General features: G+C 28.2%; 1 protein-coding gene across 4 annotated transcripts in view; it reads left to right on the forward strand.

Annotated features, from left to right (window-relative positions):
* The window catches only part of Elk (Eag-like K[+] channel), a 231,636-nt gene that overhangs the window by 9,401 nt on the left and 202,958 nt on the right, over window positions 1-19,277 (forward strand). For 3 of the 4 annotated variants that reach the window (XM_089221972.1, XM_089221975.1, XM_089221974.1), the window contains exon 1: window positions 10,385-11,040. The exons of the other annotated variant lie outside the window; for it this stretch is intronic. The gene's annotated coding sequence lies outside the window, so the exon portion shown is untranslated. Of the gene's footprint in view, window positions 1-10,384; window positions 11,041-19,277 lie in introns of those variants that run through there. 4 annotated transcript variants of the gene reach the window in all.

Raw genomic sequence — 19,277 nt, forward strand, 5'->3', positions numbered from 1 at the left:
ACACCAAAAAAAAAATATCGACTTTGAAGTAAAATAGATTAGCCTGTATATAAAATAAAATAATAATACAATTGGATGAACGCATGTTTTTACATTAATAATGTCTGTGTTAAAAGCAAGAGTGAACGTTATTAAATTCTAATTAAAAGTTATTATTTACAATTTTTAATACTAATGGATTTAATTTAATTTATCTGGAGGATAACGAATATTAATACTTTAAATTTGGATACTATTAATTTTGTATTATAAATGCATCAACATACCGTATTACCGTAATGAGTATAAGATGGATGTTATAGAAATATGTACACACTAGTATAATATGCTATAAAAGCCGTCGTAGACTAATACAGACAAAAATAATATTTTAGTGAAATAAATAATGAAAAATTATTTAAATTGTTTATATGAAAAATAATAGAAGATATTATTTATTCTTAGTATAAGCAGTAAATATAGTCATAGATAATGTTATGTGTTTATGGAAGAATCAAAGAAAAAAATTGATTAACAATTAAATCGTTCAATTTAAATTATTGATTTTTTTCTTAAAATTATTCAATTGGCTGATTTAGACTTTTACTTTATAAAATGCTGAGAACTTCACTTCTATATTAATGTTCATAAAAACAATTAGATATAAAAATGATAACTTAATAATTATATACCTAGGTAGTTACCGACATGTAATAATAGTAGGCAGAGTTACAACAGACGGTGTGTTCAAAAATCGATAGGAGAAATTTGAATGTGGATATTTGTTATAGATTTATATTAGGTATATATTGGCGCACTATATTGTAATAACTACCCGCGTTGTAAGTCGTAACTTCTGAGTATAATTTGATTTTAAAGATTTGTTATTTAAATTCTGAAGGTATTATGATAAATTTAAATATTTTCTCGCGAGTAACGGAGGAGTAAATCGTATTATTATCATTGTTCGAAATAAAGGAAATTAAACATAATTTGCAACAGAACCTCTTTCTAAGATGATTTTGTTATAGCCGCGGGTGAATTGAATACGTCTCGTGTTTTTGTTCTCATAAATTTTAAATGCATCAAATTTGTACGAACAATTAATAAAAATTGCAACTACCTGCTTATACTTACAATTCAATGACAAGGTTTAAATATATAAAATGTTTAAAAGTAATAATTATATTATTTTATTCTCATATAAGATTCGACCGGGGAATTGGCGAATACCTACAATACATAGCGCACTTGCAGTGTCGATTGATTATATAAATGAAAAATTAGTTAAACATTCACGAGGAGCAACCTGAGTGCATATTTTATATGCAGCAGAAGTGTAGCAGAAAAATGTATACTTTAAGGAAACGACAAACGAATCAAGCGTATCGGAATAATATTATAATATTGTGTATGGGCTCACAGTATATAATCTATTGTAGCTTTTTGTGGCATAATATAGAAGCGGTAATAATATTACTATATATTATTATAGTAAAACTTATATTGCCTATTAACTAGATTCGCTGTTATGGGTAAGCCGTTCAACATTGTTCGAGAAGTGATCGCGCATTGGCATTCTGATTGAGATCGTAATCAATGAGAATATTGAGAATACATTTCCTTCCGTCGTTAATCGATACGTGTGAATCGCATAAAGTTCATCATATTTACGATAATAATTTGCCTATGCATTATTCAACTTTATAGATACATTATTATAATGTTCTGTATACTTGTATATAATAGTATACTATATTGTAGCTTAATGTTTATACAAAAGCGTTAATAATATTACAACTTATATTATCTACATAGGACCTATAGGTAGTGGTAGATACAATAATATTGTAGTTTGATTAGTGATCGCACAAACTTTCCGATTGACATCAGTGTAATATGCTTGTAGTAATTTGTAAGACATTTCGAGATTATTGAAGTTAAAAAAAATGCAAGGATATCATCTTGGTATGTGTTTTTAAATGCCGTTTTTTTCTTGTGACAAAACTTAAAAACGATCTGATGAACTTTTGTGTAAGAGTAAAAAACTAAAGTCGACATTGTATTGCAAAATAATGGGAATAAGGAAGTTAAATTAACCCGGTAAATTAATAAGTGCAATTCGTAGTACTATAGGTCAATTATTATTTAAAAAAATAATAAACTCTAAATTGCTGGTCCAAATCGGTACAACTTAAAAAACAATTTAGGGGTAAAAAAAAAATTCCAACATTGGTGTGTCAAGGTAACCCACATCATCTATTCAACTATTCAGGTAAATTATAATATCGTGGATAGACTACCTTAAGGTGTATTGTGATTAATACAGTTTATATAGGTACTATATTGTAGCTTATTGTTGAATAATATATAGCATACAGTAGTGGTAATAATTAAACGTTGGCGTAGTTAGGGGTGGCACTGAAATTGCGGGGTTTGGGGGGGGGGGCTTGACACAGTACGTAACTGATGCCAGTACAATGTACTGCAGGCACCGCACCGACCTGTCTACACTTTATCAACCATCACCCCGGAACGTGAAAAAATTCTCACAGAGAATAAAAAAAAAGTAATTTCTATATTATGGTCTATGCAATTTACTGTAAATACAAATTCATTTAATCTTATATAGAAACTTTTTAACCCTGCAGTGTAAACACATTAGTCCCCTCACAGTAAAAATCAGGGCTATTCCACCGCGTAATATACCTAATAATATCATGCTAAATATCATACTACTTATTTATCTATTTATTCTGAAATTTTTAGATTATTAAAGCGAAAAAAAAGAATATCTATATACGTTTTTAAACGTCGTTTTTTCCTTCGATGGAACTTAAAAAACAATCCGATGTAAGAGCAAAAACAATTGTCCAGAAAAATAACAGCTGAGAGAGGTGGGTAGAGTTTAATCGATAAGACGTGTGTAGGTATCGTATTAATGTGATTAGATTTACAATAATAATATGTCTATGCGTTATTCAACTACATATATAAGGTATTTGGTGCAGTTTTTGGTTGTTCCCGATTATCTTAAAAAATGCTAGAGATTTTTGATGTCGACTTTCCAGGAGTACCAACTGGATATAATTTTTACCAGAAAATATGTATTAAAATTGCAGAGTAAAGCAATGTTTCTTTCATAAATCTTTTACAAAAAAATACAAAAAAATAATCGCACACATCATTGTTAAGCTAATACATATTTTCATAGGTCTATTCAAAGTCTAAAATTAATTTGATTATTCGAGAATAGTTTTGAAACCATGAAAGTACAAATAGTACAATGTTGTTGAAAATTATGATAAAATTACTAAAATACTATATACGCTGATTATTATTACCCTAAACTTTAGGGTAGAATAAAAATAATTTGAAGTACAATAATTTCAGACATTATTTACTCACTAATTACGGATATGGATAGATATTTATGCATTCTTAAAGGAAAACTTTTAAATCAACAGTTCTAAAAGAAGTTTTCATTTTATGTTTTTAAATTCAAAAATATTTTTTACATATTAATAATATATTTCTGAATATATTTTTATATTTTAATATTAAAATTGTACTTTCCAAAACCTTTTAAGAAAAAACATAATATTATTGAAGAATAACATTATCTTGTTTTTTTTGTTTATAATTTATGTTTTTATTTTTATAAAACCCTAGTTTTGAAATCCATCGCACAAATCCGTAATAGTTACTCGTTGGCTTTCAATGTAAATCCGATCCTGAAAAGTTCAAGCTTTATGTACTTTTCCATTGAAAAAATGTTCGATATTCTAAACTTTGTATATTTTGTTATTGAGAAATATTTGTATTACTTTAAAATATTCAAACTCATAATAAAATGTATAAAGACAGGATTACAGTCTTACAGAACTGAAACGAGGACTCGTTTTGTTTAGGTCACTTCGATACGGTTCAGTATTAAACTACGTAAAATTGCCTTACTAAAATACTACTGTTGTTTAAAATTTGAAATCGTCAATAAATCATCATTACATTTTTACGACAAAACCAATTTAACGTATAAAAATGATAAAATGACTTCATTAAACAATGTTTATAATAATATAAAAATAATATAAGATTATATAAAAATATAATTTTATAGATATTTTAAAGTTATCAAAACCAATGGTTTTCTTTTTTTTTTTAAGTTAGAAAGTCAAACTATAATATTTATATCGACAAGATATCATATTTTGGTGATCAGATAACAAATAAACATAATGTTTATCCAGACATTGGTGGTTTTTATATGATATTATTATTATGATTGGTTGAATATTACTATTTTTTTTTTTTGGACGGTTATTGTCACATTATTGAAAAATTCCATACCATATCATTAGACAGCTAACGGACACTCGATAAATCAATGTAGTGTGCCTTATAAATATTTAATAATTTAAAATTGTACTGTACCTACCTAATAGGGTTAACATTATACGTCCTGCACCAATTTAAAATAGTCAATCAATTCGAGTGATGTCACTCGCAATCGTTTAAATTTCGAAAACAAAAAGAACCAAATGTTAGTGGTGGTAGAAAGCTGCCAAGATGGAAGAACAGACCACGAATAATCAATGACAAGTTGCGAGAGAATTCTTAGAAAGTCTAGAAATAAATTATATTAGAAGTCTATAGTCTAGTGTATATAGCTTATTTATTCACAAGTATTGTGACCTCCTCCCTGTATATATGCACATCGGCAATCGCTCACATAAACAATTATTTAATATCTGCGAGATAACATTTATAATCAATATAGGTACTTATATAACACATTATGATTGTAAATAGTGGTATTACATAAAACTTATTTACGTTCATGGTAATCATGAAAAACATAATTTTAATCTAATTTTGTTTGATTATAATAATTTTTATTTTTATTAGAATTTAGATTTATTCAGTTATTATTAAACGTTAAAGCTATCTAGGGACAATTTATAAAAGTAACTTGTGTAATATTGTTTTAGAGTTGAAGAATTTAGGCACCTATGATGTATCTTATGATTTACTTAACGGTCAAATCGAGGAATCGAGTTATACGCTGAAAAATAAAAATAATTGTATTTAAGAATTAGGACTGTAAACTTTTGGTCGAATCAAAAGAAACCTTTTAAACAAAATCTGAAGTTTTATACCTTAAATGTATTGCTATAATACACATATATATATAAACATACCTATAAATCACCCAAATGATTCAATCTATTGTGTCGAGCAGTTTTTTTAAAAAAACTTTTAGTCGAACCCAATCTATTAAGTTGTTACTTTTTGTTTGTTTAGCTGTTGTGTACTGGATGTTCCGAGTATGCTTTTCAAATGTTACATTTTGAACATTTCTTATTGTAATTATTGGAGAGATACTACGTATTACGATGAGCTGAGAAATGTCGCCAACGATGTTATGAAATTGGACAATTATTTGATTTAATAATAGAGAGATTTATTGATTAGAACCCTATCTTTGAAAATTTGCGTTGTTGACGAATTTTGAAAAATCAATCGTTTTTAAAATTTATTTAAAAATATCTTTTACTTATTTTCACATGTTATCAATCAATAGATAATCACCTATACATATTTATATAACTACTTATATAAAAGCCAAGTGTTTTTCATGAAAAATATATGTGTTGTTTATATTGTATTTATATTTAATTAATTTAATAAATAAATGATAATCATAACCAGAAGCCGAGTAACCTAATTATTTATGTTATGCGTAATGCGTATATGACGCATGTGTGCTATTTTTTTTGTGGGTCTGAAAACAGTTTTTATAAAAGGAAAAAATTAAAATTTTTTTCTTTGAGAATAGTCTATGGTAGAAGTGAGGTCTTTATGTAAAGTATAATTGGACACAAAAGGTGGAGCATTTGTAATTTTTCCAAGAGCAATATTCTGGAACTGTTGGATTTTGTTAGTATTAGATACTTTAGCAGTACCCCACAATTGAAGACCGTAGGTCCACATTGGTTTTAATAGTGTTTTATACATAAGAACCTTAACTTTTAGTTTAGAGTGTTTATTATTTGTAAGCAAGGGACGTAAACTGCGGAGTCGGGAATTTAAAGCAAGTTTTTTGATACGGGTGTGGGCATTCCAAGTAAGGCGTTTACCTAAATAATTTTTACCTGTAAAAACCCCGGGTCGAGTTTACAATCGCCCATTCGAATAACCCGAGTGCAAAATTAATCGGCACGCGATTATTCCCCGTATCGGAAGTTAGCGAAATAGTCATCAATACATTATTCAACAAAATAGGCATTATATAACGTATCTTATGGTGAATATTGGTAAATTTGGATTAGCGTCGATAGTGTTGTATGTCATTAGCTCAATTCAAAAATTTTCTTATTTATTTGTCATAAATTATAACGGAAAAACCTGACGGTTACAATATATTTTATAGGTAATTTATCAGATAAACAAATATAATATACCAAACATATAAATAATTATTATAATACATCAATGTGACAAGAATATGACGTGTTATATAATATAAAATACGTTTAACATATTCCTATGGTTTTAGTAAGTAGGTGACAAGGTTACAGATTTAAAATTATTTAAAACGTTGTTTTTTCTCTTAGTTCATTGTTGTTATTATTTTATATTTTATAACTTGTGCTCGAACAAAAATCATGATAATAGAAATAACACAATTCATTCGTTTTGAACGAGTACTATTTTTTCGAATTGTTAATATTTTGTCCTTTGGTCTTTTGTTTGCCTCGTAAAAACGATTTGATTGTAATCACGTTAGAAGTCGGTATAATGGTCGTTGGAGTGAATACGTTTAACTTGGTGTTAATAGTGCGACAGTCTATATCGGTGTGGACCGCGCATACTTTCTCAAAGTTTTGATTAATGCATATTATTGTATAATACCTATACTAAAATGTTGTAAATGTTTTTATTTTTTCATCATGGATCATAATATTGTTATACGATTGTCAAATATTTTTTGATCGGAATGTTCCTGGCTCGTAGTGCTTACTGCTTACATTAAAGCAATTAATATTGTTATTTCTTTAAATAAAATGTATTCGTTGTAAATTTTATCGAGTTAGTAATTAGTGTACAAACAAACTGTAAACGAATCAACTCAACCGAGCTTTTGAAAATTTATACGGTTTATATAAATATAATTATTAATTAATTTTAATTTCACTCGTACCTAGCTGCATGTGGATTCACTTATATTATTCATAAAAGTTCTGCATTTGTTATTAACTTACGCGGAAAATGTGACTAAACCTATTACTCTTCAGATTTATTTTTGTTGATACATAATAGTATGATGTGTACATTATGCAAAAATATACATTTAAATCCAATTAGGTACGTTGTTAATAGGGTAGTGTACGACGCGTATACTAATGTAATTGTATTCAATTGCGAACAGTTTTGATATTTATTTTACAAACAAAATATGGCGCAGTTTGATTATGTAAGTATAGGTATAACAACACGGAATATCTAAAAAAAAATATATTTAATGTGTATAAAATAATAAGAATTTTATTACAAAATATAGTTTCATTTAAAACATTATAAGATACCCCTAATAAATCACAAGTATAAGTACGGACAGTACGGTATCATGGTACACAAATATACCGTAAATAATAACATACATTTAGTACAAACAAATAAATCAATATAATTTGCCGTACGTAGAACGCAGTGCATAATCTCACTAGATACAATTCAACAGGTCTGTACGACAATGTCTGCAGTTATGGATGGAGCTACAGGCACGCGCATAAAATTATCATGGTCGTAATAATATTTTTGCTATTCAATTTTATTGAACTATTTACGCAGCCAAGTTGTTTAAGTACCTTCAAGTATTTTTCAGTTAATAACGCTTATGTAATTGCAGCACTACCTACTTACTGCAACTCGAGTATACTTATCAAAATTCCACTTTTTGTCGTGATTTTCGAAAACTATTGGAATTTGTAAATCTAATTTTTAATACCGATACACTGAATGTGTAGAGTAATTATGTCTAATCTCTAGGCTTTATGCATTTTTCAGAAATAAGCGAATATGGTGTTTTTAAATTTGCAGTGTATAAAAAAATTAAAAAACCAGGTTAATATTCATATGGTTTATATTAATTGATATAAGTTGCAATCGGGCGGGCGGCGGGGGTGCTTGAAATTCAAATATTACCAACGATGAATATTTTTTATTTTTTTTTTGTAAATTTCGTTAATCATTTTACATGTTATGTCATTGTCACTCACTTTTCGAGCGTGCTAATTTCTTGGTTTTTTTTTTTAAACGTATTCAACGCAGTTAACTATTATTCCGTATAGGTACAATTTATGTTGGTACAGCACGATACGGAGATAAATAAATACAACAAAACAATAATATTTATTGACAATATTAACTATGTAGCGACGATAAATAAATAAAAGTCAACAGCCGTAATTTGAATATATATGCTCTGGTAACTAGCGGACGGACATAACAAGTATAGGTATAAGTTGTTCTAAACGTAATATGTTTAGAAAATTAAATTGTGTTGATAAAATGCCTGTGAAAATAATGAAATTAAAATTTGCAAAACAAAATAATAGGTCAAAAGTAAAATGTTCAGGGGCTATATGAATAGTGTTATATATTATGTACAATAAACAAATTTACGATAAGACTCGTTTTGGGACATAAAGTTTTGAAAAATTATCGTGGTTTTATTAGAATATGAGGTGCTACTTCAATGCGTACCTCGGAATATTCTTCCTAAGCACACCACTGCCACACTACAGAGTGCGCGATTTTTTCAGTTTCGCTAACCGCACGTTACTGTCCAATAACGATGTAACATAGGTAATATTATTTTTATCACAACTGGTTGGGAAAAAATCATATAAAATCAGTAAGAATATTAATAATAATAATGATTATACTATGAACCGTTACAGTACTCATTGAAGGCACCAACAGTTGGGGAGGGGGTAGCAGGGTAAGGAAGCTATTGATTTTCCTAGGAATTTCGTACTGCATGTACTTAAATAAAAATATCGCTATAATTGATATTAGAGTGTAAGTAACTTTTTTATCTTGGCCCATGTGAAATTTCATCTTGCGGCCGCGCTTGAGTCACTAATAATATTCCTCGTACAGTTGTAACAGCATAGGATATAATGGGTTACTATAATACAATTTTATTATTATTCTATCGCGATATAATCTTCAGTCATCGCCAACCGACGTGATTTTTATATGATATTATCTGCTACTCTGTCTGCCGATAATGTTGCCAGTACATAAGAAAATTACTAATATTTTTTATTAATTGAAGCCTCAACAACTTACGATGTTTAAAATATTAATATTATAGGTACTTATATTATAATACTATTATACGAAATTTCGAAATATTACAATACAATATACCTAGTTATTTTTATTCGTTTGTTTACTACATCATGCTTTTATTAAAAAAAAAATTCAAATTTAAAAACGTAAATTACAACAGCAAAATAAGATGAAATAAAATAAAAACACACAATTAAGATAAAAATGGAAGTTTGCAATGTAGATATTTAATAATTGTATTTAGGTTTTGATGTACCGTACGTCCGTACCTATTCATTAAGAAGCCAGTGGGTAATACATTTTTTTAGCATCGGTAGGGACATATTGGTCACATTTTTGGACATTAAATCATGTATCTGATTTCCAACGAAATTGAAAATCTTACGATATCCCAGTTTTTTGGGGCCATTTTAGTGAGAAGTTATTTGCTGCACATCTAGTTTTGATTTGGTGATTTACAGACGATAATAGAATGTTTTTTACGTGTATATGGTGTAAGTCTTTATATATAAATTATTTATGTTGGGTGCATTAACGTTTTGAAATAAGTCTTTTGTTGCAGGATAACTTTTTATAAAATAATACGCAACTCTTACAAAAGTATTTTGGCATTATTTATAGATACCTACTTTGCATCCCATTATGTAATTACGGATTCAAAGATGGATACGTCATAATCCGTAAGTCTTTGTAATCTATATATAGGATCTCGCGTAGTAGCTTGATAATATTTAGTTTCAAGTAGGCACGTGAAAAAAGTAGAAAAAAAAACAACATAAGAATGTTATTGTCATTACACCTCTGTGCGGTATACGGATAAGTACAATAATAATAATAATAATAATAATAATAATAATGCACACCGGCGGCGGCGTTGCCTAGGGTTGCACGGGGGCTCGGCTGTTGCTACCGCGTCCAGCATCAGCACCAGCATCAGCAGCAACAGCCGCCGCCGCCGTCATCGTCGTCGTCGCCGTCGCCGTCGTCGTAGCTGCCGCACTCGTCGTCGGCAGTATCTCGTTAACGGCGCTGTGCACCGCACATAGGACGCGCCTATACACACGCTCGCGACCACATCAGCGCCCGCTGTCGACGCCGCCTCCGCTGTTTGCCGCGTGCTCATCGCCGTTAAATCTGTTCCCGCTTTACCACCCCCGCCGCCGCCGTCGTTTACTCATCCGTTCGGGCGACGACGACGACCGGGGTTGGCCGCCGCCACCGCCACCGCTGCAGCGTTACCGTACACTACAGTGACGTCGTCGCCACTGCCGCCACTGCCGCTGCAACCATGACGACTGTTGCACACTCGGCTGTCGGTGCATCCGCTGCAGTGATGCGATTATGACGGTCACCTGCTACCCCCACTCCCTTTGAAATTCGCGTCCCGATCGACTTTATATTTATATCATCATAATTATTATTATTATTAATATTATTATTATTATTGTTATTGTTGTTATTGTTATTATTATCATCTCAATCGTTTTAATAATACGAAAATATTTGTTGATATTAAATATATTATAAATTTCAACATACAAGCACGCGCACACACACACACACACACACACACATATATATATACTCGTCTTCGCCGACGCCACTGCGGCAACGATCGGCGCCGCCACTTCCACCGTCGTCGCCGTCGATCGCCGCGTTATCCGTGCGCGCGCGTGTACCATATTATTCTCTCGTCAGGTAAGCCCCCTAAAAACCCTTGTTTATACTGATAGCTACTACCATAATAATATTACTTACCTGTTTGACTTTAAAATCATAGTAATAGACTATGGTTAACGTTGTCATCTATGCCTCCGTCGACCGTCACCAGGTGATCCGTGCCAAAGCCATAATTACACGTCTTGTATAATATCATATCGACGTCAAAGCGACGTCGTCATTACAGCGATAGTAGACAAAAAATAATAACCGTGCACCCGTCGCGCTGAGTGTTTAAATTTCATTTTTATTGGAAGATTTATCTAATATCTAATATATTTAAGCCTGTAATTTCGTCATAAAACCGTTATGAATTTTTACGAACAAATTTCTAGAGATAACAATAAAAATGATCATAATATTTTACTATGGAACTACGTATGAGATTTTTACGCGATTCATGGATTCAATTGATAATTGATAATTGATTTATAATTTCGGTTTCTATATAATATTATGTGATTTACTATAATCCGGAATCCAAATCGATCAGAACCTGTTGAACAAAAATGTATCATAAAAATTATTTACTACCTCTGATTATAACCCGATGTGTAGATCTTTCAAACAGTCATGGAAATTAATTATTTAATTTTTTTAATTTATTATACTTTAAATGTGTTAATATAATATATGAGTGTAAATAAAATTTTAATTCGTCAAACGTTTTACTATGAAATTAATTTTATTTATTTATATGTAGTTAACTAGATTTAAAAATAATAATTCAGAAATTTACTAAAATATAGTATTTTGTATGAAGTTAGAATTTCAAACTAAAATAGTTCATATTTGTGTGATTATGGATAGCTAGGTAATACAAATTTTGTCAAAGTTTGAACTTCAACGTTTTTTTCAACAAAAAAAAAATTGTTGAATATATATTTTTGTTATACTTTAATTTTTTTGGTATGAACGACTTTACTTCTTAACTTAGCCTAAGTCCTTACTTAGGAAATTATTTTATAACCAAAATCGATAAAAACTAAAAAAAATTTAAAATGCTTAATTATGCATATAGGTTGATTGAAAAGAGCAAACTCTTTTGATACTTAAACCATCTTTAGAAAATACTCATTTAAAACATTAAAGATACATTTCAAGCCTCTGTGGCCATTCAATATCATTATATAATTACAAAAAAATAAAAAAAATAAATAAAAATTGATCCTTCAAAGTTCAAAATTGGTACCCTATTGGGATAAATATTAAGTTGTTCGTATTTTGTTTTCTGTTTTTCCAAATTATTTTGATAACAACTGTGAACTTTTACTTTTGACCTCTCTAAATTCAAACTAGATATATTTTTTTAACATAAACTTCGCTCAAAATTTAAAATGCGTTAGATAAGTAAGAGTATGTATATTGTATACAACATTTTAATGAAATTTTACAAACTTCAAAATTATTAGAATTAAATATTATTTATCAATATAATATATTGGATTACGTTTAAGAATTTATTGTATGAATGTTCCACCCAAATTAATATTAGAAATTATTTTAAAAATTCATTGTTTTTGTACTGAACTTATTATTATATTTATCATTTCAACTAATGAAATACATTTTTGAAAATCTGCAGCACATAATAATATATTATGACGTATATGCACAAGTACAATGAATATTACCTATTGTGAATTATGAGATTCAATTATTCATCTCCCTGGGTCAACCACAATAGTCGAGTAATATGTTACAATCAATTTGAATTGCAAAGTTTTAATCTTTAAAGTAGGTATCGGTAAACTTGGTATTCACAAGACCAAAATTGAACCATTGTTATCTTTATAAGAAACCTTCTACGTCAGCTTTATTATTTCGACATAGCATCGCAATGGTGAACCTATACAACTTTAAACAATTTCGAGTAATAATTTGGATCTTAGAGTCTTTTGCTCTCTTGAAACGGTAGGATAAAATAACTTTTAGAACTCAGTTTTTTCTCTCGAGAGACATTCAGACATATAGGTACCTACCTGAAAAGTGAATGTAATAAATTGAACTAAAACTTTTCATCGATACTTATGTTAACTGGAATTAAAAATATACACATAGGTGATTTGATCGTGTCGAGACTTCCTAGTTCCTATATATATTATTTATATATAAAAAACACATAACTTTTCGCTATAATATACGTTATATTTAAAAAAATTTATTAATTATAATATGAAAATGAAATTTTGTTAGTAAATTATATTATACGTTACATAGTGCTTTTATAACGACATTATTCATTAAATTAAAAATGTTCAAGTGAATACAAATTAAGTGGGCAATACCGCTTCATAACAAAAAAGAAATAAAATTAAAAAAAAAAAAAAATATATTATGTGCATATACCTATACAATTTATGACCGAGCTAGCGCACCTAGGAATATTATTATGGTATTAGCACACAATATATTATTTTAAATATATTTTTGCACCAAGTTTGTTTTACGCATAGGAGGTAGTACATACTTATATCAAATTACTCAAAAATTACTCTCAAAATACGAGCAACTGAACTCTTCATGGAAATTCAAATATAAAATAACATAGATAGATTGTCTTAAAATTATTGGCAAGTATAGTATAACGGCTTTCTTCAACCTTAGTTATTAATTATTGTCTAAGATATCAATAATTATTATTGTGCATAAAAGACGCACAAACTTAGCCCTACTGCATGCTGTTGCCTATCTTAATAATTAAAAAAAAATACTTAGCAAGGAAGCTAATTAATGAAACATGAGTACGAGCTTTTATAGAACTCAATAGGTACCTACATTTAAAAAAGAAGGTTTCCCATGTTATTTGTATATGAAAATATCTATATTATTAGGTAAAATGTTCATAAAAAAAAAAAATATAGTAATGTATCGTTATTAATGATTTATGACGAATAATGATACATTTTGATTACCTAGGATATAAGTAATATTAATTTAAAAATACAACAGTACTTATTTCAACTTGAGATTTAAATAATTTAACATTTCGAGCAAAATCAACGGACAGGTATAGTGTTAAAAACAATTTAACCTTTTTTTAACTATGCAATTTTTGAAATATTTGAAATTTATTTTCTTTTATGTTTATATAATGTTGTGAGTCAAAATTGCTTGATAATTTAACACAAGGTCTCTCATAAGTTGTTTTGACAGAAGTTACTTCATCAGTTATCCAAAAAAAATTTGTTATTAGTTTTTGCTCAACTTTTCACAAAATTGAAAATCAAAAGAAAAAATCGAGATTTTTCCTCTAATGGTTTTAATTATTTTATTTTAAATTTAAATTTAAACTTTTTACCATTAGATAGATACTTATATTACCTTATTATATTTATTTTACTAATGAAGTTTTTAAATGCATTTAAAAAATTTTAATATTTTGACAAATTTTAAGATTTATTCACATTTTTCAATTTTTTGGGTCATAGCTCACATGTTGGTATTGAATTCTTTAAGTTGTATGTTTCGGAAAAAAACCAGTCGAATTTGCTCAATTAAATAATTACTCATAAGAATAAAATTAATCTAATACAACATAAACTATATGCTTGGAAATATTATGTGCTGACCAACAGCCTCTTTTGTTTAGAACCGTTTTGCGCACATAATTATGTATCATTGAATTCAAATTCAACACATCCATTACTGGTGACCTACTCAACGACGAGTCGACGAGTTACACTTGAAACTGAAACTTTAAACCTGTAGTCTAGAATATACCATTATACCAGTAGATACCGTGATGCGAGTTCCGAGGTTTTTATCGTTATACTATCTAAGTGTTCAGTCCTATAATAACTTTTCCGTTAAAACGTAATAAAAATAAAGTGTTAAGTGTAAGATTAAATTGTTTTTATATTTCCAGGATGATTTAACATTATTGTATAAGTATGTTATATTTCAATTACCTGAGAAAGTATATACATTTAATTCTGTTGATGAGAACGAATCATATTTTAATATTGCAATGTATTAAAACGTACTGTGTTTATAATACAAATTAACTTTGGTCAATTAAACTATTTTCAAACACTTTTTTTTTCTCATAAAAATAATTTTTTTAATCTACGGATCATTTTATTTGTGATTCAAAATATTATAATGTTATGACCGTTCAGACAAAACCTTATGTATTGATAAAGTATAACTATATATTAATCAAATTCAACTCCTTTGTGTCTACATACTAAATGTATTGTGTATTTTGTGCACTGTATATATTATATATTATTGTATAGAATATTAGTAGTTGATCAATGTTTGTGTGCGTTTATACAAATATGTTGGGTTTAAATTTACAATTATATTCTAATACATTTCTAAACGATAGTAAACAATATTTCAATACCCGGATGTCACTGTTTATTATTATATCTAATGTTTAACCGAAAAACAAATAACTACCTGTTATAAGTCGTATAGTAATGAAAAGTGTGCTATAAAAAAAATGAAAATATATAAAAGTGGATAGAGTAAATAAATCGGATACTGTGTATACAAATATCCATTACATAAGTATATATCACTTTGTTACGTTCATCTTGGCGTAGAATATTGCGGAGTATTACTTTCACAATTTAAATGCAACAATATATCAAAAGCGATTCGGAGTGGAGTTCACAGAAAACCACATTTTGCCCAGACTTCTTTGACATTTTTAGAATTTTTCTCTACTAACGCTAATAATGGTTGTATATTATGGAACTTTTGAACTATTTTCAATGCCTGGAAAGAATTTTTAAGTCGTAAAGCAGGTATTATAATTTATAATTTTCTTATATCAAGTCACAATTATTATTTTTATTATAAGGAATAAACGGTTTGTTGGTAATATTTATTTATACATTGACATATTGTATAATATTGTGAACTTCGAAACAACCAATACGTTACAATTTTTTATTTGAATATCTGTCAAGTATTTTTGTTCAAATTTTCAAAACTTTGTATGCGATATTGTATCATAATTATTATTGGCTTATTGATGGACAACGAAACGTTTTTTAATGACTAATGCGCATAATCATGTAGGTATTCATTAAAGTAATAGGAATAGAAAATAATACATTATTATATAAAATAAACTTACTTTGTGAATTTTGTCTACAAAGCATTTTGTCTCACCTCCCTAGTCCACGTCTTGTTATATCTTTTAAAAGTACTTTATCGGGCTAACAGGTTGCCGATTGATTAATATCTCGGGATTTGGGCTGAAATCGACGATATTGTGTCCTTTCTATCTTTCCTGAGGGAGATACATATACCCCGTGCCGAATAAACGAAGAAAAATTCTTTGTTATCGTGTCTTATTTCTTTAGCAAAGGATACTCTTTATTTCACTGCAATTTTATCTGTATCCTGAAGACCATTGCACAATCAGCAAATTCGTTACGTAGTATCTGTTCCAATTAGCACAACCGTGTTAGACCGACACACGTATTCTATAGCCCACGGTCAAGGTTTCAATTTATGACTAGGTACTACGCGTGTATAGTGTTTGAAAGACAAAAATAATGTGCTAACAAATAACACTAAAGGCGCTAAGTTGAATAATTATTATGTAAACTTATTGTAATGAATGTAATAACCATCTCAATAAAGACTGTTCCAGGTACTCTATATACTTATCGGTTTTATGATCATATCAAATCTTCCTCGTTACGCGTCTTACACGTTTAGAGAATTCACTAAATTTCTATTATATTTTAATAGTTAATAATATATTAATATGAAATATATATTGTAATTTGTAATTTCTACCTGTTTCATGATGTTATAAATTATTTGGCTTAACAATGCGTACAATCTATTTATCGATCGCCATTGTTCTACAAAATGAAATATTTAAATCAATTAAATAAAAATTGATCTAAATAAATAGAATATAATATAGTTTAATACAATTATCTTAATTCTAAATCAAATATGTATTAAGTTGACCTATAATAAACTTGCAAATATATTTATTACCGAACAAAATGCGATGGTGGATACACAATATCATATGTGTCCCCATCAAAACTTTTTCCTTCGTCACCGTAGTAAGTGTCTTTCAAATATTATGGTTTATTTAAATTTAACCTTTAAATACTGCATATTATCTAAGATTGTTGATGCACACAATGTTTATTGTTATCATGATGGTGTTAACGCCAAATCTAAAACCAACTAAGATCACTGTGGCCATTAATTCATTCGTTTTTCCTCCACACCAATACAAATTACGTAATTGTATTAATTTATATAATATTACAGTAATCGTATTATGACTACCTATCTCAAGTTTTAATTTAATTTTAGTTTCACATTTTAATCTGATCTGAATTAAGCTGTGAATATATTAATAAAAGGTTTATCGGAGATTTATTTTAATATTATAATACATTATTTTTAGCCAAATGAAACTACATTAATTAACCATTATGTTTGTTATAATCTATTTACACAAACTATGTTTGAAATGAGAAAGTAAACATTACAAAAAAATTACTTAATACTTATCATGACAGTAACATGTACAATGGCACTGTACTTAATTGTACTGTTAAAATAAAAACTTAATTTCCAAAAAATCTAGCCTATATGTTTAACAGTTTAAGACTAATGTCAGACATATATTCATAGTTCTCACCAAAATAATTAGACATTTCACAAAATAATTTATTATTAGTACTTATAGATTATTTTTAGACCTGTGTCTACTAATTTAAACTAAACATTTTTTTCCCCAAATAAATCAATTGAAATATATCGTTTTCGGTTAATGTTTACTAAAGAAATTACTTAATTTCTTAAAATATTTATTATTATTAATTTTTATTAGTGAAATATAGTAATGTAACATTTGTTTTAATATTTACAATAAAAAAAGGCACAATTTAATAATAATATTATATAGGTACTCGTATTATACCTATATAGCTGCGCTTTAACACTAATCACCATTCACTACAAAACAATTCAAACAAATGAAATTATTATTTTTGATTCATGAGTTGTTTAAAGGTTTTCATTATATAATATGCGTTATTATAATAATATTGAACGTAAACGTGTTTATATATACGCGTACATAATACATACAAATTAATTTGAATCTGAGAAAAAATATTTGGAAAGCTTAAACAATTTGTGACATTGTCTTTTCAGTTTTTGATCTACTTATTGTTCTCTTGGTCTCTTTGAATGTTTAAAAATCTGATTTGCATGTTTTGAAAAATAATTTGAACATAGTGTCGAATTAGCAGGTTGAACGAGCGTCGTTATTAGTTGGTGATTTGTTTTGCCGTCAGATTTTCTGAATAGACTGACTTATGAATGCCTTGCACTTATAATGATTATTATTTGCGTTCGCAAAGCTTCTTGTTTCTATCGTCAAAACAGAAAAAAATCACAGTTGTCAGTTCCGCATGCCTTAGCTTAAAATCTTTCCGCGAGTACCTACCAAATTCCGTAAGCAATTGTGTTTTTGATTTTTTCGAAATAAATTATCCGATCGATTAATTAGTGTTTGCTCTCGAATTATTAATTTACAATTTTTATGAAGTTTTTATTACAATAAGTAGGTATGTATTACTTTCGTTATGACTTTTTTTATTTCAAATCAAATGAGCTTTAATGTGATTATATTATTTGGTACCTAACATTTTGAATTGAATTTGAATTTAATACGTAGGCATTTAATTCAAATGATTTTCTTTAAACATTATTGAAGTTCATTTTATTTATTTTAAAATAACAATATACTTTATAATAATATAAACTAGGTAGGTATGGTTTGTTTTTGTAAACATTTTTTTGTTTTATTTACTGATCGTCAAGCATAATTTTGATAAAAACATTTTTTAATACTTTATTTTAATATTAAATAATAAATTCTTCCTTAGTTAAATAAAATTATAATGTGCATTTTATCATGCTACAATACATTTATATATAAATTATTATCTAATTTGTATTGTTGTTTAACGGTATGTAATATTTATGAAGATCTTACAGATATAATATTAGAACCGAATTTAAGTTTTTCTGACTGAACAAAAATGATTTTAAAAAAGGTGATGTTCACTCTGTGATTTATAAAGAGCACATGTCACTCATTCTTTCAAGACCCATTATATCTGAAAACTCTGTATACTGTTCATTGGTTCGATCTAATCTTGAGTATTTGCCTTTGATTTGGATCAACGGTACCTTATTTCAAACAGATTGAA

This window comes from Diuraphis noxia, unplaced genomic scaffold, assembly GCF_037042655.1.
Source record: "Diuraphis noxia isolate RWA-SAM2 unplaced genomic scaffold, SU_Dnox_SAM2 contig0003, whole genome shotgun sequence".
Classification (NCBI taxonomy): domain Eukaryota; kingdom Metazoa; phylum Arthropoda; class Insecta; order Hemiptera; family Aphididae; genus Diuraphis; species Diuraphis noxia.